Raw genomic sequence first — 21,650 nt, 5'->3', positions numbered from 1 at the left:
TCCAGAGCTGCAGAGACCTTGGAGACCTGCACATTTCCAGAGCTGCAGATGCCTGGGAAGACCTGCACATTTCCAGAGCTGCAGATACCTGGCAAGACCTGCACATTTCCAGAGCTGCAGAGACCGTGGAGACCTGCACATTTCCAGAGCTGCAGAGACCTTGGAGACCTGCACATTTCCAGAGCTGCAGAGACCTTGGAGACCTGCACATTCCCAGAGCTGCAGAGACCTTGGAGACCTGCACATTTCCAGAGCTGCAGATACCTGGGAAGACCTGCACATTTCGAGAGCTGCAGATGCCTGGGAAGACCTGCACATTTCCAGAGCTGCAGAGACCTTGGAGACCTGCACATTTACAGAGCTGCAGATGCCTGGGGAGACCTGCACATTTCCAGAGCTGCAGATTCCTGGGAAGACCTGCACATTTCCAGAGCTGCAGAAGCCTGGGAAGACCTGCACATTTCCAGAGCTGCAGAGACCTTGGAGACCTGCACATTTCCAGAGCTGCAGATACCTGGGAAGACCTGCACATTTCCAGAGCTGCAGAGAACTGGGAAGACCTGCACATTTCCAGAGCTGCAGAGACCTTGGAGACCTGTAAATTTCCAGAGCTGCAGAGACCTGGGAAGTCCTGGAAATCTGCAGTTACAGACTCATGAGAAGTACAGTGAAGCCTCAGAGCTGCAGGCACCTGGCAAGACCTGCACATTTCTAGAAAGGCAGTCCATCTCTTGAGGTGTCACTGTCCCTACTTCAGCCTGTCCATCTCCACAGCACGGGGGAGTGATTTGCTCAGGATCACATAATGCGTTAGGTGGGAAGCCAGGCCTTGAGCCCAGCTGCAAAACAGGCCATATCTTCTCCTGTTGAATCTTCAGTTGTACAAAGAATATTCATGGGTCGTTGCAGAGTTGCCTTTCTTGGTCTACACTACTGCTCTCGTGATAAAGTGGACTTGCAGAGCAGCAACTCACATGGTAAACCAACCAGACAAATATATACGAAATCTTAATAGACACAGGTCTGAAAAAATGAGGTATGGCTGACTTATTTAGAAAAAAGAAAGTGGGTCTATCTGCCCCACATGGATCTTAAACAAGTGAAGTGGTCAGCGGGTTATGAACAGATCTACGCAACAGTCATTAAACCTGCTGAGCTACCTTTCCCAGCCTTGTGCCCCACTGCTCACCACTGCCATGTTAGAGAAATCAGCATCAGCTGTGCCCCCCCTCCCCCGAACGGGAAATGCCCCAGGAGTCAGTGACCCGCACTGCCCACAGTCACCCTCAGGGCGTGCAGTCAAAAAGCCCTGCAGGGGGCAAAGGGAGATTCCTGCCCCCGATGCCAACGAACACAGCGTGCACATGCACAGGTGTGGCGATAACAACGGACCCCTAGACACACATTCACCCCCAGTTGTTATAAAAATACAATGAAAGGCGTACAAGGGCCTATGTATTGCAATTGAACCCAACACACCTCCCATGTATACCCCAGCACCGGGCAGAGCTTCCCTCGACCTGATGTAGCTCTTGGTATGGACCGGCCCCTACTCCTTTCATTGTGAGCTCACCTGTCCTCAGGTGCTCAGGAGGGCCGGTGTCGGGTTTATTTGCTGAAGCTGGAATTCCCCTCTTAAGCTTCTGCTTGTTTGCCAGGCAGATCAGTTTCCCGCCTAATAAGGGGTGGGAGGGATGAAGATCCATCACTGTCCAAATGAGGAGGGTTGGGGGTGTTCACACAAGGCATGCCTGTCTCATCTCATCACCCATTCTCATCCAGGCAAAGTGCACCCACAGTCCTGAGAGGAATGCGAGGTAGTCTATATCCATGAGAGTGAGATGAGCAACACTGTGCACGTATCACAAGAAGAGGAGCTAGCCTACAGCCATGGGGGGAGGGGGGAGCTATACTGTGCAAGTAGCAGAAGAAGAGGAGCTAGCCTACAGCCATGGGGGAGGAGCTATACTGTGCAAGTATCAGAAGAAGAGGAGCTAGCCTACAGCCATGGGGGGAGAGGAGCTATACTGTGCAAGTAGCAGAAGAAGAGGAGTTAACCTACAGCCATGGGACGTAGAGGAGCTACACTGTGCAAGTATCAGAAGAAGAGGAGCTAGACTTCAGCCATGGGCGAGAGGAGCTATACTGTGCAAGTATCAGCAGAAGAGGAGCTAGCCTACAGCCATGCGGGAGAGGAGCTATACTGTGCATGTAGCAGAAGAAGAGGAGCTAGCCTAGAGCCATGGGACGTAGAGGAGCGATACTGTGCAAGTATCAGAAGAAGAGGAGCTAGCCTACAGCCATAGGGGGAGGAGCTATACTGTGCAAGTAGCAGAAGAAGAGGGACTAGCCTACAGCCATGGGACGTATAGGAGCTATACTGTGCAAGTATCAGAAGAAGAGGAGCTAGGGTTCAGCCAGAGGACGGAAATGAGCTATACTGTTCAACATCAAAAGAAGAGGAGCTAGCCTAGAGCCACGGAAGAGAGAGGAGCCATACGGTGCAGGTATCAGAAGAAGAGGGGCTAGCCCACAGATCTGGGAGGAAGATGAGCTATACTGTGCAAGTATCAGAAGAAGAGGAGCTGGGCTTCAGCCATGGGGGGAGAGGAGCTATACTGTTCAAGTAGCAGAAGAAGAGGAGTTAGCCTACAGCCATGGGGGAGGAGCTATACTGTGCAAGTAGCAGAAGACGAGGAGCTAGCCTACAGCCATGGGACATAGAGGAGCTATACTGTGCAAGAATCAGAAGAAGAGGAGCTCGCCTACAGCCATGGGATGTAGAGGAGCTATACTGTGCAAGTATCAGAAGAAGAGGAGCTAGCCACAGCCATGGGACGTAGATGAGCTATACTGTGCAAGTAGCAGAGGAAGAGGAGCTAGCCTACAGCCATGGGATGTAGAGGAGCTATACTGTGCAAGTATCAGAAGAAGAGGAGCTAACCTACAGCCATGGGACGCAGAGGAGCTATACTGTGCAAGTATCAGAAGAAGAGGAGCTAGCCTACAGCCATGGGGGAGAGGAGCTATACTGTGCAAGTAGCAGATGAAGAGGAGCTAGCCTACAGCCATGGGATGTAGAGAAGCTATACTGTGCAAGTATCAGAAGAAGAGGAGCTAACCTACAGCCATGGGACTCAGAGGAGCTATACTGTGCAAGTATCAGAAGAAGGGGAGCTAGCCTAGAGCCATGGGGGGAGAGGAGCTACACGGTGCACTTATCAGAAGAAGAGGAGCTAGCCTACAGCCATGGGACGGAAAGGAGCTATACTGTGCAACATCAAAAGAAGAGGAGCTAGCCTAGAGCCATGGAAGAGAGAGGAGCCATACGGTGCAGGTATCAGAAGAAGAGGGGCTAGCCCACAGATCTGGGAGGAAGATGAGCTATACTGTGCAGGTATCAGAAGAAGAGGAGCTAGCCTAGAGCCATGGGGGGAGAGGAGCTACACTGTGCACTTATCAGAAGAAGAGGAGCTAGCCTACAGCCATGGGACGGAAAGGAGCTATACTGTGCAACATCAAAAGAAGAGGAGCTAGCCTAGAGCAATGGAAGAGAGAGGAGCCATACGGTGCAGGTATCAGAAGAAGAGGGGCTAGACCACAGATCTGGGAGGAAGATGAGCTGTACTGTGCAGGTATCAGAAGAAGAGGAGCTAGGCTTCAGCCATGGGGGAGAGGAGCTATACTGTGCAAGTATCAGAAGAAGAGGATCTAGCCTACAGTCATCGGGGGAGAGGAGCTATACTGTGCAAGTAGCAGAAGAAGAGGAGCTAGCCTACAGCCATGGGGGGGAAGAGCTATACTGTGCAAGGAGCAGAAGAAGAGGAGCTAGCCAACAGCCATGGGGGAGGAGTTATACTGTGCAAGTACCAGAAGAAGAAGAGCTAGCCTTCAGCCATGGGACGTAGAGGAGCTATACTGTGCAATCATCAGAAGAAGAGGAGCTAGCCTACGGCCATGGGACGTAAAGGAGCTATACTGTGCAAGAATCAGAAGAAGAGGAGCTAGCCTACAACCATGGGACGTAGAGGAGCTGTACTGTGCAAATATCAGAAGAAGAGGAGCTAGCCTACAGCCAAGGGGGGAGAGGAGCTATACTGTACAAGTAGCAGATGAAGAGGAGCTAGCGTACATCCATGGCATGGAGAGGAGCTATACTTTGCAAGTATCAGAAGAAGATGAACTAGCCTGCAGATCTGGGAGGGAGAGGAGCTGTACTGTGCACATATCAGAAGAAGAGGAGCTAGCCCTCAGCCATGGGGGCAGATGAGCTATACTGTGCAAGTATCAGAAGAAAAGGAGCTAGCCTGCAGCCATGGGACGGAAAGGAGCTATACTGTGCAACATCAAAAGAAGAGGAGCTAGCCTAGAGCCACGGAAGAGAGAGGAGCTATACGATGCATGTATCAGAAGAAGAGGGGATAGCCTATAGCTATGGCAGGGAGAGGAGCTATAATGGGCAAGTATCAGAGGAAGAGGAGCTAGGCTACAACCATGGAAGGGAGGTGAGCTATACAGTGCAGGTATCAAAAAAGAGGAGCTAGCCTACAGCCATGGGGAGAGAGGAGCTATATTGTGCAAGTAGCAGAAGAAGAGGAGCTAGCCTACAGCCAGGGGGGAGGAGCTATACTGTGCAAGTAGCAGAAGAAGAGGAGCTAGCCTACAGCCATGGGGGAGGAGCCATACTGTGCAAGTATAAGAAGAAGAGGAGCTAGCCTACAGCCATGGGATGTAGAGGAGCTATACTGTGCAAGTATCAGAAGAAGAGGAGCTAGCCACAGCCATGGGACGTAGAGGAGCTATACTGTGCAAGTAGCAGAAGAAGAGGATCTAGCCTACAGCCATGGGGGGAGAGGAGCTATTGTGTGCAAGTATCAGAAGAAGAGGAGCTAGCCTACAGATCTGGGAGGGAGAGGAGCTATACTGTGCACGTATCAGAAGAAGAGGAGCTAGCCTACAGCCATGGGGCAGAGGAGCTATACTTTGCAAGTATCAGAAGAAGAGGAGCTAGCCTACAGCCATGGGACGGAAAGGAGCTATACTGTGCAACATCAAATGAAGAGGAGCTAGCCTAGAGCCATGGAAGAGAGAGGAGCTATATGGTGCAGGTATCAGAAGAAGAGGGGATAGCCTATAGACTTGGCAGCGAAAGGAGCTCTGATGGGCAAGTATCAGAGGAAGAGGAGTTAGGCTACAGCCATGGAAGGGAGCTGAGCTATACAGTGCAGGTATCACAAGAAGAGGAGCTAGCCTACAGCCATGTGAACTGGATATCCCAGCCCCTTTGATGAGTAGCAATTACCCTTGAGATGGATGGAGATGCAGATTTTATTCATATATCAATAATCGAAACGACTCAGGTAGTTTGGCAAAAAGGACATATGTTTTAATGTCAATTATCTAAAGCAGGGAGTACAACGAACATCAGCACTCGCTTGATACTCTTACTCTACGAATCTTACCAAATACAGAGGTTTTATTAAGCACAATTTCATCAGTGACGTGTTGACCTGAGTCATTACCAACATCATCCTCTATGTCAAACGACAAAAACCTATTGAAGGAAGTGATAGGCTCTAAATGAATATCTAAGTATAGGTTCCATGTCAGTATAGAACAGCAAAGGAAAGTGATAGGGTACTTAACATCAGGTGGGGCAACTAAGCCCTCCGCTCAAAATGGCCACTATGAACGTCACTAAATACACAACGTACCATTGGATACACAAACTATAGGACTCTTAATTATGCTGTCCTCTACAATTGGTTGGCTTCTAACTCCCATCAGTACTTTTCCACCTATTTTAAGGAGTGTGGGCAGAGCCTGCCCTTGTGCGTAGGTGTGACCACCTCATGTCCAACTTCTTTCTTCCACGTGACTGGAGACCATGGAATCGAGCCTTAAAGTGTATTAAAATACAATTTTATAATGGTCTTCTGGCGTCTTTTGTTTTGAACATGCCTTCTGGACAGGAGTTTCTGTTCTTTCACACGAATTGTATCCAATGTCAGTTCACTCCAGTTTGATAATACCCTGGCTTCTTTGGCTCATCTAACCCCTTCTGCTGAGATTCATTTTGTAATTCAATTTGCTTTTTAACTGTGACACACTGAAATGAGGCATTCTTGCTAATGTCCAGCACTGCTTATAATGCGTAGTGGAAACATCCATCCTTTACTCATCCATCTGCATATATATATATTGACGCTTGCCGCAATCTATTTACTATAAAGCTAGCCTCAAGATTACTTTGTCTGCTTGCGTTTCTGTTCCATCTGTACATGTATAAACTAGCTTAATATCTTCATCTGTTTCTATGGCATAAGCTTTATCACCTTGATCCCAAAATGTCACTTATCCTCGATACTTTCTTGATGCCTTATAGAATGTCTGCATTCTCTGGTCTCTGCATCTCTTCTACAGACGTCAGCTCGATTCTGTGTGACGTCACCATTCATCTTTGCCATTTATGTGCTCTGCTTCTTCAGGAATCTCATTCAAATGGCGATGATATTTTCTTGTATGCAGGTACGGTTTTCTCGATGGGTACCTTGCCTCCCTGATCTTCTTAGGTATTGGTACTTTCACTGGTACTGCACAGATTCCATACTCTGCTCTTTGTCTGTTCAACTGCTCAGTGTATGTCTCATACGCTGGTGCCCAACAGACAGGTAATATGGGCGGGGCTGTTGGAGTAGGGATACTTGACTCCTCCACTACACTCCCCCCTCTGGGTGATTCCTCGACTACTTTCTTATCCTACTTCACATCTAGACATTCTTGTCTGAAGAACTGCTTTGGGATCCATATTTTTATGACTCCTTTCAGGCATCCAGCTGATTTGACGTGCTCATCTTTGTTCCATGTCATGAGCATGCATTGTCCACTTGGACTGCAATAGATCCATCTTCCCACATACTTCTTATGGTTCTTTGGATAGAGGAACTTTGTTCCCTCAGGTGCATGTATGTTGGCCTTCACAAAGTCTCTGATTTCTTCATCTCTCAGGTCTCTGTCTTTCCATCCTGGCTCAACATCGATCATGATCTTCATCCCTATGGCTTTCTTCGCTGTCTTCTTGCACTGGGTGATTATTATATTGATCACACAGAATCCAAGCAATACCAACACTATCAGGGCTCCAAGAAACTTGGAACCCATGAAAATAGCAATCCAAACCAGCTATCATCAGCAATGTCTTCCACTTCGTTTATCATCTGGCCATGGAGTTTCGTCAGCATGTCTATGGCCTCTGTCAAGGTTCCATTCTCATCATCATGAGAAAGTATAAATGTGCAACATGATTCTCCAATTTTTGCACCAACACCTCCATCCATAGCTGTGATCATGTCCAAGATGTATCTATTCTGGAGAGTCATCAGTCTTATGGCTCTCTTCTCTAATTGCATTGAATCCCTTTAGTGTAGTATTAATTGTCTACAGCAATTCTCATCTGGTTATCTGAAGCCCCTTGGTGTTTGCTCCAACCTGGATTCTCGGCATGAAGATCAATGTGAATACTGAAGAAGTCTGGCTGAACGGTCTGTGCTCATATGGGATCGAATCAAAGGCTTCTATTGATTTGGCTGAGAAATAGTTCTCTCTCTTCATCCTCTTTATCTGTTCCACAGATCTCTTCGTCCTCATGTGAGCATCTTCTTTTGGAAAACTGTCGAGACTCAGATCGCTCCTTGGAATCACTCATGCTGGAACATGGACATTCACCATTGTGCATATTCCTCCCCAGTCTTTAGCTAACTTCATGTATGCCTGGGATCCACATGCCCAATAATGATCCATGATTGCTGCTTTTCCATTTATTATTCCTAGCACATCAAATATTCAACCACAGTTCTGATTTTCTCCAACATTTCTTGTTCCATTATTTCTGAAACACAGCTTTGAACTTTCCACAGGCACTATCTGTAAGAGTCTTCCTCTGTCTTTGACCCACGTTAGTAGCCTAACAAGTCTTGGCCATAATGACTTGCAGCCATTCTGCACAATGTCAATGGCAGGCTTGTAACAACCAATGACCACCTTGGCTCTGCAGATCACCACTCCTTTTTCCCATCCGTCTGGCGTTAACACTGATCCCCAGATCTGTATTTGGCCTCTGTTCTTCCATCTACAAATTTCTTCTGCAGATTTTCCTGGGCTCTCCAGTCTTTTCTTAACTTCCCATCTGATTGCAGCTCCCTTTACTCCAGGCTTTTCGTATCTGAACACATGATTCTTTGTATGGGTTCTATTTCTTGTCTTTGTATCCTGAGGAAGGCATCTCAGCCCATGAACTGGCCTCTGGTTTTACAAAGTGCTATGTGCGAAAGACAATGAGCTGTCTGGACATCTATTTTCATAGCTATGAATGGAAGGAGTGCACATACAAAGCATTCCTCCTTTGAAGGCTCTTCTCCCAACTTCCTTCATATGTTGGTACCATATGTTATTTCCCAAATGTGCCGTGCTGTCCAGGTAATCACTTAATTCATAATTATCTTCCTGTGTGCTTCTTTTAGGCCTCTTTCATTTCATGTGAGCTTTTATAATCATATCATGATATGATATGATATGATATGATATGGCATTTATAATGTGCTTATACACAAGTATTTCAAGGTGCGACGAGGCTAGGGAGAGGAAACAGAGGGAAGACAGACAACGATCCTACTAGGCCAGGTGTCATTCAGATCACGCAAGTGATTGGGCAGGGGACGGAGAAGTGCGGGGGGAGGGGTAGAGGACAGTGCAGTACATGGGATAAGACAATAATAAACAATAAGTAAAAGTATGGCCAGCAGGTGGCAAGTGAAAGGGTAAGTGCAGACGTCCGGTGTCAAGTGCTAGAAGTGGGACCGTAAGGATACCGAAAACAGTCACCAAGTGCAGGGGTTGTCAGGAAGGCAGTGCAGGAGTGCAACTGGCGGGGGAGTGGACCTGGGCCCGAGATCAGAGGGTGGCCAGGTAACCAGTGCAGTTTCAGTGTCAGCCAAGAAATCAGCAAGGGAGAGGAGGAGAAAAAGCAGACGCAAAGAGAAAGGTTTTGCGGTGCTTCTGGATGACGTGTACCAGCATAACTTCTTCTTTCTGGATAAATCATAGGCACATCTATCAGTGGAGGGGGTACACCTACATGTGTTGTCTGAGCAGGAGAAAGTTCAGAAAGTTTCATCCTCTCAACATACCATTTGGGCATGAAAATGTCTCTCAAAACCTCCATGTGTGACTGTCTTTTGGGGATTATCTTTGAGTCATTTAATACAGGCCCAGGTGTATTTGCATGTATTATTGGTGTAGGCCCACCCTCTAACAACCCTTTGTTTTGCCTGTCTTGCCAAGCCTGTCGCTGGCATCCAAAAAGAGTTTCTAAGACACCCTTTGTATGTGAATGATTAGTAATGACACTTATCTCAGGTTTAGGTTTAGGCAATTTGTCATCTTTCTTTGGAACAGGAATAACTACATAGGGTCTGGGCCGCCTAGTAGTGTCCATGTTTACAATTTTCTTCTGTTTAGGAGCATGCACAGGAGTCTTAGCTCCATTTGCACCAATGTAGAAATGTGTGAGTACAGTCAGTGAAAGCAGGACGATTATAAACACAATGCAAGTGTAAATGACACAGAGGTAAGTCACTTTACAGCATCTACTACTTGTACAACGTGAGCGTATCTCTTTGTTAGGCATGATGATGCTACTATTAATGCTGCCCATCTTTATTGCCTAAGGAAGGAAAAACTGAAACTTTAATACATCAGCATTGTGAACTGCCTCTGGAAGCGAATGTCCCAACTCAGCAATTCGTCCTCAATCAGCTATCCGCTTACTGGATGATAAGAACAAATTCTTTAACTGTATTTCTGGAACCAATCTATCACCAGCCGAAATGTAGATGCCTCTCCAGCAAGAAAGAAAACAACTTCACCAAATGTTCTCTAGACGTTCTTCTCCAGAAAGTCTCCTTTTATAATGTTCTTATCTACTGTAACTGTCTAGATGAGTTTGATGACATAGATAAGCTCCTAGTCAATGCCTCAAATCTGCTTCAGCCCAGACGACATGATGTGTTTCTTTCAGCATGAACCAAGAGTCTTTCTTTATCAGCAACCTCTCGATCTGTCCCCCAAAGGAAAGTTTCACACGGATCTGTGAGTTCGCTCAGAATACATGCTCACTTGGAGTATAAGGCATTCCAAAATCACATTCAAGTGTGCAGTGTTTCTAGGATCCCTTAGGAAGGTGACTACATCAGTGTCCCTTGAAAAAAAGATGCAGGTACTCCTCAATCAGACGAAAGAACACCACACTGACTAGTCTATGAGCTGCATCAGTTCATAGGGGCCTTTGTGCTCTCCTCACTGTACTCAGGCAATTGCAAAATCTGTTCAGCAGTAACTGTAAGCAATCTTCTTATAACTTAGTCATTCTTAGGATCTCGCCAAAAAGCTGAAATACGAGTAGTTCTCCCCACCAGTGAGGGGAAAGAGCGCAACCCCAACTCGTAATAAGCAAGAACGAGCCGAGAAAGGTCATCATTGGGTAACACCATGGGCAAATCCAAACTGCAACTCAGTGTGAAATGAGCCTGAGTACTGCACCATCTTCCAATTGCTGTAACCACAATCAGAATCTGGCATACATTTCTTCTTATCAAGGCTGCATGCCTCAGTCCAAAGTTAACAATGCTTCTGTGGCTTTAAGAACAAAAGATCTTCTTTCACCCAAAATGAAAGTACAGAGTGTTCGCATTAGCTTCCCCTAACCCTTTCAGAGATGGCTAAAAGAGTGTCCCGTACCAAGCCAGAGTCCAATGAATCGTTTTCTTTAGTTGACAGCTTCTGCGTCTTTCTTTCTCATCATAGATCTTGTCTGCACGTGCTGTGGTTCTTCCTCAATGCTTGTACTTGCTTCCTGTAAGGGTGTGGGCAGAGGGGTTTCTCCAGCAAAGATCTTTACATCACAAAAGAAAGTCCAAACACGCCTGCCCTGCGCTTTGACAGCAGATGGTGTGACGTCTTCCACAATGAACGGACTGTTAAAGCGGGGTTTTTCCCACTTCTTCTTTGTATGATTGCGAATTAGGACTGCATCTCCGAGGTAAAGTTGGGGAACACGTAATTCTTGAGATTCACTTGTTCAAGCATCTCCTTCTGTGTTCTGTACTGCCCCACACCCTTGTCGCTGCAGCTGCCCTGAAATGACAGAGAAGCTTGAAGTCATACAGTTCAAATAGTCACGCAATTCCATTCCTTGCAAATCTGAAGTTGGCTGAGCATCACTTCTAACTCTGGATGGAGGCATTAGGGGTGTCCTCATTCGTCTCCACATCACTATCTCGTGGGGTGTGAGATGTTGGTCAGAACCCGGTTGGTTCCTTAAAGCATATAATGCCAGTGGTAGGCAATGTAACCACCCTTTCTTTAAGGTAAGCATCAATTTGGCTATTCTTTCCTTGAGCAGGCCATTGAGCCTCTCACATATCCCATTTCCTTGTGGATGGTAAACCGAAGAGAACTTGTGCTTTATACCAAGCAACAAGCTGATCTGTTCAAATGTTTGATTCACAAAATGCGGGCCATTGTCTGACCTTGTTACCTCACATAATCCCCATCTAGGAAATACTTCCTGCACTAAGAATTTTGTTGCACAGGTGGAATCTGGGTGTGTACAGGGACCTGCTTCAATACACCTTGATAAGGGACACACTACTACAATCAGGTATCTATATCCATTACATGCTTGTATCATGTCGACATAGTCGATATGCAAATGCTGAAAAGGGCCATTAAGTCTCGGAATAACTCCCCTAACTGTGCACAGTGTATGCTGAGGGGTGAACTATTGGCACACAAGACAACTCATTACATAAAATGCAACATGCTCTAATAGATCTGGTACAAACCAATCCTCAGCAATAGTTGTAGCAAGATTCACCCTAGTTGTATGCGCAGGGTGGTGTAGCTGTTCCAGCGCCACCCTTAATAAGGTTACAGGCATCACCGGTTTACCAGTGCTCTCTTGTCGCCACAATACTTCAGAGGTTTTTAAAGAACACCCTCTTCACATCCATACATTCTTTTCCTTTTGAGGTGCCAACCCTTGGACCTCTACCAACTGTATTTTTGCAAGGTTATTATAACTTTCAGATAGAGTCATCATAAAAACAATTCTTTCATTTACATTAAGAGTTTCAACATTCATTATTTCTTTATCTGTATTTGCTATGAGCTTGGCCTCAACGTCTGTTGCTTGATTTCCATGTGAGATAAAATCTGGCCTGTTAGTGTGGGTTGTGCACCTAATGACTGTGATGCTTACTGGGAGTTGTAGTGCTTTAATAAGCCTATCAGATAAGGCGGCTAGCTGCACTGGCGTGCCGTCCGCTCGGAAGTAGCCCCTCCTTTTCCAACATGCTAACCCTGCGTGCACTGTTGAAGTCACATAGACAGAGTCACTGTACACAGGTAATTCCTGGTCTGCATGATCCTCGAGCGCGAGTATCAATGCCAATAATTCTGCAGCCTGTGCTAAATAATGAGATGGCAATCAAGTACTTTTACACACCCGAAATTCCCCGTTAGCTGTGTGCTTTATAATAGCGGCAACTGTATATCTTTGTCCATTATTTTGATCGATCCTTGAAGAACCGTCAATGAAAACAATCTGTCCCCATGCTAATGCATTCTCCTTTATTCTAGGGATTTCATCATAGAAATCTTCATAGTTTGCACAATCATGTTTAGGCTCCCCTTCTGTTATTGGCTGAGCTACAAACATGGCAGGATTCACTATTTTACATCAGACTATTTTAATCCCTGGATTCAATATGACTACCTCATAGGCAGAAGCCCTTTGAGATGTCAATGTGCCCTTTGGTTTCTCTAAAATAGCGAATAATGCATGCTCAACGAATGACGCCATGGAACATCCCATCACTATGCTTGCAGCCTTCTCCATGGTGAATGCGGCGGCAGCTAAACTTTGTTCGCATGGAAAATGACCTCTCATTACTGGGTCTAAGATTCCACTGTACTATGCAAGGGGCTTGTACCCCAATGTTGTTCTCAGCGTGAGTACTTCCGTCATAACAGTGCCATCTGTATACGAGAACAAAAATAATTCCTCAGCATAATTGGGAATCCCTAACACTGTAGCTGTGCAAATTACTTTTTTCAATTTGTCAAACCCTTCTTCCATGTCCTCAGTCCACACAATTTATTCCTGTGTTGCCTGTGCTTACTTTAAGGCCTGAAACAAAGGTATTATATATGAGCTGTAGTCAAAGACCCATGCCCTAATGTAATTACATAATGCCAAAAATCTCTGCATGTGTCTTATCATTTGTGGCTTTGCAGTTTTCAAAATAGCCTCAGCTCTTTCAGGGGTAACTTACTTTCCTTCATGCGAAATCAATTGGCCTATGTATAGCACTTCTTGATGACAATACGGTAACTTTTCTTTGTCAACTTGATATCCTTTGTCACCGAGTATAATCATCAGCTGAACAGAATCGTGTCTGCACTCTTCCTCTGAGGTTCTGCAAACTAAAATGTCATCTACGTATTGCAACACAACACTTTGTAAAGCGATATTGCTTAAGTCCATCGGCAGGACTCTATTGAAATTCGATGGGGACTCACAATACCCTTGTGGTAGACGAGTACTTTTCAGACGTGATTGTCTAAAGGTGAATGACATCAGATCCTGCGAGTCATTGTGCAATGGGATTGAGAAAAATGCGTTTTTAATTCAATCACCGTGAACCATCGTGCCTCAACAGGTATATTACATAACATTGTAGACGGGTGAGGAACTAGAGGGTACTGGGCTTCTACAATCTGGTTTATCGGCCTTAAATCTTGCATTAGTCTCCAAGACCCTGTAACGCAGGCACCAATATGAAGAGGAGGTACCAACAACTGAATGCAGTAGGGGGCCACCCTCCCCCCCACTTAAAGCTAGGCATAGAAATTTGTGTGGGGTGATTTAGTATTGTATATGTGTGAAAATAGAACTCATAGGGTTGAAAGACAATAGTACTTTAATGGTGTTATGTTTATAAAGCCAAAAATGCTTTTAATCATGGTTTAGTAAGTAGGCAGGGTACAGAATGCATATTATACAAACTGAGTAGGAAAATGACTAAGTGTTTAAATATACCCAGACAGAATAAGAACTCTACCATTTGTGTAACTGACAAATACCTTTAATTAAAACAATGCCTTTAATGAGTAAATAGAATGCATTAAATGAAGAAGCTCCCTGCAGACAGTGGTGGCATGAGTCAGCCCCGGAGCAGGAATCTTTCAAGGCCATAGTGCCCTGCGGAAACCAGACAAGCAGTCTGATACCAGACAGACAATGAGGCCATGTCTGAGTTTGTAGCCAAGGAACACAGCTGAATGACCAAATAAGGCTTGTTAAACTGGGATAGTCCAGTAACTGGTGTCAAATGTATTTCAATTTGAAGGTTTAGGCAGAAAATGACTAATTGCCAGGTGCGAGAGTAAAGTCAATGGAGAGCTTTGCCTGGGCATGTATTAGAAAAGGGTGGGGGTTTGACTCTCTTTCTCAGAATGATATAAAAAGAAGCTCTGTTTTCAGCATGGGGCCAGAGTTTGTGTACTTGACAACAATGCTGTTTGTGACAGTCTGGCGTGAATAAAACCTGATGAACGTGACTCTGTCTCAAGTATGCTGTCTGAGTACTTCTTCTGAAATGCCGAGAGCCCCAGAGAGTCCAGGAGAGCCTGTCAGAGCAGAGGAGGTGCTGAAGAGCAGGAACGGGGTCCTAGGACTTCGAGAACACATGGTGAGCCAGCCAGGAGGGATAGGATGAAGAACATACTACATCTCTTCAAGCCCAAAAGAGCCTGGACAGTCAAGACTAAGAGACTGCGATAAGCTGTACTGTTCTGCCCAAGATAAGAGTAGAGTAAAGGGAATAGAAAATAAGATAGTGATGGGGCAGACTGCAGCTGCCCTAACCAATAGAAAGGAGTGAACAGGGCAGGGAGGCAAAACAGTATGGCAGAAAGGGACTATATATATATATATATATATATATATATATATATATATATATATATATATATATATATAAAAAGAGAAGGGAAAAAGAAAGCGGAATATCGCTTCCTGGACGGCACTCTTCCTCAATCATTAAAAAATCATCCAGACACTTCAAAAAAGGATCTCCATCAAACGTCCTTTATTTGTAAAGCATGGTGGACAAGTTGCACAGGAGAGAACAAAAACAACTACGCGTTTCACCCGAGCCCAGAGCATTACCAGTGGTACAGATTCATTCAAAACCTTCCACCCATCACTTTTGTAGGCAAAGTTTGTCTCACTATGTGAGAGAGGGTATGCCCAGGCGTGGGTCCCTTGCTCGCTGCGCAATAGGGAACCAAGCTGCACCTCACTGAGAAGGCCCAACAAGGACGAAACATGTCTGGGGTTGCTTGTGTTTCCGTGCAGAGGGGACCTGGCCTAGAAGTTCGGGCTGGGCTGCTACCATTGGTGGCAGTACCTGACTGAATTGCATATGGCGGGACCCCTTTTGCAATGGTGCAGACGGGCTAAATAATGGTGGTGTGGAAGGTTGCCCAGAGCATTGCCAGTGGTACAGATTCATTCAAAACTTTCCACCCATCACTTTTGTAGTCACTGGTTTTGTCATATATCATGTTATGTCATTTGTTTGATTTTGTTATATGTATGTTGGTTGTTTGATTTCGTTTTATGTGTCATATTGTCTGTGTGCACTGCCAAATATTGGAAGAAATATAAAATGATATTTTAAGCTAATTTAAAAGTTGGCGTTTAGCCAACTTTTTGAAAATGCCAAAGCATAACAAAAATGTAAATGATCAGATGTAATGACTTAAGGAACACAAATTGGTGGTGATTTCACTTCAAAAGAGACAAGCAGTTCTGAGATAAATGGAAAAGAACTGCTCCACTTTATAGCCATTACAAACAAATTTAATCCAGCAGTTATGGAGTACAATTTGCGATTTCCTAGTAGCAGACAAGATAATTAATGAATCGCGCCAAGAACGATAGAGTTTTGCATTTAAATAACTAAATTACAGTGATTTAAATAGTGCTGTTGTATGTGAGCACTGAAACTGTGCAGAGTTGAAAGACAGAATGGGGGGTCGGGACCTTTAGAAACTTTGTGCAAACAGAGAATCGCATTGGATGTACAGTGATTAATGGACAAGGAATTGTGGAAATGTGAAGACATTTTTAATGAGGTTCAGATAGGAAGCGCAGTATTGTGGAATTCCAGTCTGTTTGTGTGTTTGAAACTAAGCGTATATTTAGGAAATGAATTTTAAATGTAGACACGGTATCTTGTAGATTGGGGAAAAAACGGTCTTATGTTTAGACTGCGGTTTTGTTAAAGAGAAATGCAGTGTTAAAAAACTCAGTTGGCATTTGGTTTCACATGAATATAAAGTTAGAGAAAATTGCTTAAAAGCGCACAGTTGAGAAACATGTGAGATTTAAACAGTGTTGCTATGTGCAGAATGAAGTGGGCAAACGGGCAAAAGAATAGCAATTGTGTTTTCGTTTTGCTCCAAAGCACGGCACAAGAGCTCCGACAAAAGGGCATTGGCCAGGAATGCACAGTGTTGGTCTTGAAGATAACATTGCCAAGTTCAGGAATTTGGCCTATGTTGAAGGAGTGCAGAATGAGCATCGCAAGCCACATTTACAGAATGGCTTTAATTATCAAAAGCAGATTGTAGGTACAAAGCATTTTGTTTGTCGAGCATTGTCGCACATTTTTTGAACACTTGCCAAAACATTTGAAAAGTTTGGGGGAATTCTTTTGATGAAGGACATTTCTTGTGCACACCAGGCGAGCACAACTGTTTAAGTGAGAAGAGAGTTGATGTGGCCCGTGTTTGCGTGGCCCCCTTCTGGTGGGCGCAGGGTTCGTATTTGGTTGGATCATTGCATTCTGCATTTATGTTTCATTATGACTCGTGGTGGTCATTTTTTTAGCAGGGCGGTAAACTAGATACATTATTTTAAAATGTGTGGTTAAAAGAGCAAGGAAAGGTTTAGGTTCAAATGAGTAAAAACATGTTATGTCATGTCATGTTATTTGGCGGTCATATAGCGCCTTACGTATCAGTGGTATTACTTTAAGGCACTGATAGGTTGAACATCCTCGAGAACCATAGGTCAAGTCAGTCGAGAGAGATAGCATTGTATGATGCGTGGGTCTATCAGCTATGTGTGCAGCTGGTGTAATTGTTGGATGAAAGCTATTTTTTAGCAATGAGAGTGAGGCTGGAAAATGCTCAGGTAGTTGTGTTTTATATGTTGCATTTAGTGAAAATAAAGTGCATAACATGCTAAATTAATTTGTTGCAGAGGACGAGTAAGTGAGCTTACATGTAGGCTCAGCAATACGTAAACACAGAATACACAGAGACGCCGGGGAATAAAAGTTGTCAACCTAAAAATAAGGAATACTTTTGCAAAACAGAATAATTAATGTGTTTCACAGTAGGATAGCCTCATAGCATGACCTGATGTGTTAGAAGAGTTAAGTGGCACTAGGGTTTTAGAATACAAGGAGAAATATGGCAATAAAAAAAAGATTTTTTGGTCTAGTGATAGACATTGGGACTGTGTATTATTTAAATATAAGGGCGCACATCAGCCATGGGGCATTGCGACGTGAATACCGAAGGATCAATGGTACAGGTACCGGAATACATTGCACAAGAGAAGAATTAGCACATGGATGGCATTGTTGTAGCCAGCTTAGCTATTCATCATGGTGAGATCACAAAGAGGCTTGGTTGAACATGAATGGTTTCAGCATCTTGAGGAAAGCAATGTAAGAGTCTTTCATTTCCTAGTGCTGGTGGGATGGCATTCCAGCTTTTTAGGAGCCAGATGGCTAGAGGTGGGCCCCCCAGTTGTGGATATTTGAAGGCAGGCACATATACTGGACTGACCAAGAGGGTCTGATGGACTCATAAGAGTGATTCACTCTGATAAGTATGAAAGGACGCAGACAAAAAGGCACCTTTGTGTGACGGCCATGAGTTTAAAAAAGAATGCTTTTGTTTACTGATAGCCAGTGTGCTTCTTTCCTGGCCTATGAAAGGCTTCCTTATGGGAATATTCAGTATTGTCTAGAGGCATTATTCTGTGTGATGTATAATTTATTGAGGGATTGTCCATGAGTGCCCAGAGAAGGGGCATTGTAGTGATCCAGTATTGGTGCCTACTGTAGTTTTAGCAAGGAATAAGCAATTCCTAGTAGAGAGGAAAGGCTTAAATGCATGAAAAACCCTTTTATTTATTTATTTACTAGAATCTTTAGAGCACACGGCAGCCCTTAGGCATTGTGGTGCTGTTACAAAGAAGAAGCTTGCAGATTACAAGGATAATGGCATACATAGTGGTTGCATGCCACAGCTTCGCCTGTAGTTATAGGACAAACAACTACACACTGTAGTTACAATGCATGTTTAGCTTACATTGGATCCAGTAGAAATTGAGTAAACACATGGAATAGTGGTTAATTAAGCAGCAGGGGGAATACGTACAGACACTGCTGGGGGAACTGATCGGGTTAGTTAAACAGGGTAGTTTTGAGGGTATTGGCGAAAATTGAGGCGGGATGGTTCTGCTCTAAATTCGCTAGGAAAAGCATTCCATGGTTTGGGTGCAATATGAGGGAAAGCCTAGACCTCCGGCATTAGCTCTTTTCATTAGTGGGACTTGCAGTTGAGTGACATGTTGACTTCTTTTTGGGCCAGGCTGAACTGACTCTATTGACAGCATCAGTTAGATATGCTAGTGCTGTCTGACACATGCATTTGTGCGTGATGGTTAGGATTTTGAAATTAACCATTCCTTCACGGGTAGCCAGTGAGCAGTTTACCTGCCGTGAATAATGTATACTCTTTTGAGAATTGTTACACTCACCGGATATCCCCGGGGGCGTATGGAAGGCTCTGAGATCTGTTACCCTGGATGTCTAGTTGCCCAGTGCTGAATAATGAATCTTAGTTATTTGTAGGGTGAGGTATCCGTCCTGCATTTCTTGTGCAGGGGCGCTTGACGTTTGTTGGTGAGCTGCCTGAGTTGCTTCACTGGTGCAGTACGCCTTTCTTGGGCCCAGGCCTGCTGTGACCCCGAATCTGCTGGTAGGCAGGTAGGTTTGTTAATTGTAAGTCTTTGTTCTGTTTATGGTGGGAATTCGTTAATGTTTTTATCTCCTTATTTTCAGGTGCGAAGATCTTGATGCTAGCGTGCCGGATGGAGAGGCACGTTTCTAGGTAAGAGAAAGTGCGAAGCGCAGCACCTTTATTGTCTTTTAAAGCTAACCTATGTTTTCTTCTTCTCCTCACAGGCCGCTGTGGTGCTGCGAGTGGATGAGAGCACGATGAACAACAGGCCTCCGGAATCCGTTAAGTACAGCGCTGTGTGGTTGTTTAATATTGAAAGCGAAACTGAATATGTTGCTGTGGTGCTCCGGATGGAAGTGCAGGGCAGCGCAATGGAATTCAGGTAAGACTGATGGAATTAGATGTTTCTGGAAGTGCGCGCATTCTAATATTGTTTTTCTTTTTCTCGTTATTGCAGGTCGCGATGTTCGAGCAGCAGCTGTGGTAGCAGTTAGCCGGAAGTCCTTAAGCTAGTACTCACAGGTGAGTGATGTTTCTTCTTCTCTCGGTTTCCGCAGATTGCAGCCCAGTTGAGATGCTGAGTGCTGGATGGTGTTTTCTCAGGTAAGACAGAATAATCTTGTTCTTGTTCTTGCAGGATTACAGGAAGATGCTGATGACCAGGAGCTGGACACAGTGAGCGTCACGCTGCTGGTTGCAGAATAACACCAAGCGTGTTCTGCAGTCAGGCTGTGGTTGATATAGCCCAGGTAAAGTAGTACCAGGGAAAGTAGTTCCAGGCCTGCCACATCCAAAACACTAGACCGCATGACTTGGTCCTTAAAACTAGACTGTGTGGGTGCTTCCATGTTGGAGTTAAAGGCCCATGTACATAAATGGGACCTAGATTGAACAGCCCTTCCTTCCTACATATGAGCCTGCTGCCAAAGGAGCCCTTATGCAGTGGTTTTAAGGCCCCCAGGGTTCTGGTGGGAGCCTGCTTGTGGCACAACGTGTGCCCCATCACAGTGGTCGTGACAGAATGCTGAGAGCTGCACACAGCATCACTCTGCACTATTTAGAGCCTGTGGAGATTCTGATAATGACATGGACAAGGGTGAGTCAAGGAGAGCCAGTGTTGGGATTGAAGGAGGCAGTGGTGAACGTCATGAAATATGGAGTTAGTGATTCTACACGGTTTTTTAAACTAATGTGCAGGCAGGGATAGGCATCGCCTTTGCAGCTGAATGGTCTAATGTATTCATGATCTCTATTATTTTTGACTTTGAGAGCCCTCTGAGTTTGAAAGGTGTTATTGGGTCCTCTGTGACCTGTTTTTCAGGGAGTTTTGAGAATAGCATAATATATTGAATGAGGGTTTTGGGGTGCTCTTAAAATTCCTTTTTCAGGAGCTCCACCTTTTGGGATTGGACAGCCTAAATTGTGTTACACCAGGGTTAGTCTTTTATGATTTTGTGAGGCCTTGGAGGCTGGCGTGGAGAATATTCCTCGGAAAATAGTGAAAAACCTTTTTGATTCAGGACTAACAGTTGAGATTCTATTATTATAGGATTCAGATGGTTGAGGAAAGGATTAAATGACAAAGCCTGAAAGCAAAATTATGTTGTTTAGGTTATCAAGGAAAGCATGTTTCATTTATTTGGGACATGCACCATTTAGACACGAGCATCATTTTGAAGGCATGAAAAACGGCAGAAGGCCAATGAGATTGGTTGGGTAAAAACTAAAAGATTTTTATTATTGTGGCAAAGCATGGTAATATAGCCGGCTGGTGAAAAAATGATGACAATATTTAATAAATTCAGGCGCAGGACATGAACATTTATGAACAAGAGGAAGGGACAGATGACCTCCAGGTAATTAGATGCAGCCATAACATAGGGAAACATGGCAAATGATTAAGAAGCAAAGAGAATGAAATAAGAATCATGAAGGACAGTAATGGTTCGGATAAAAAGATATAGGTTAAACAACTTCATAGATGACAATGCAGCCATACAGGGCTTAATGAAGTATAAAGTGGTACTTTCCTTACAGCATCACACAGAAAAATAAAGGAAGTATGTTTTAGTATACATGATAAAAATGAAATAAGTGTTCAACATCAATAAAAGACGATTAAGAAAAAGATTAAAAATATTAGGTAGGCTTTGGGCCTTTGTTACACAGGATCAAAAAAATAAATTGGAAAAAGAGGAAATCGGTTCATTATCTTAAATAAAAAATGAATAAAAGAAAATTTGAGGAAGGGAACGATTGGACAAATGAATAAAGGGATAGGGAATAAACACAGAAGCATAAAACGAGTAAAAAATAAAAGAATTGAAACAAATAGCATTAATGAGGTTTCCTGGCCAACAGTAAAAAAGAGCGTAGGGCAATAAAAAGCATCAGTGACCATGAAGACCGAGAGAAGGAGTATGGCTGACAAAAAATTGGGTCAACCAAACAAGGAAAATTGTACACAAAGCCATTTTAAGAAA

This window comes from Ambystoma mexicanum, chromosome 14 (assembly GCF_040938575.1).
Source record: "Ambystoma mexicanum isolate Mex_15411 chromosome 14, UKY_AmexF1_1, whole genome shotgun sequence".
Lineage (NCBI taxonomy): Eukaryota > Metazoa > Chordata > Amphibia > Caudata > Ambystomatidae > Ambystoma > Ambystoma mexicanum.
The sequence above is the reverse complement of the archived record's forward strand: the minus strand, read 5'-3'. Positions refer to the sequence as shown.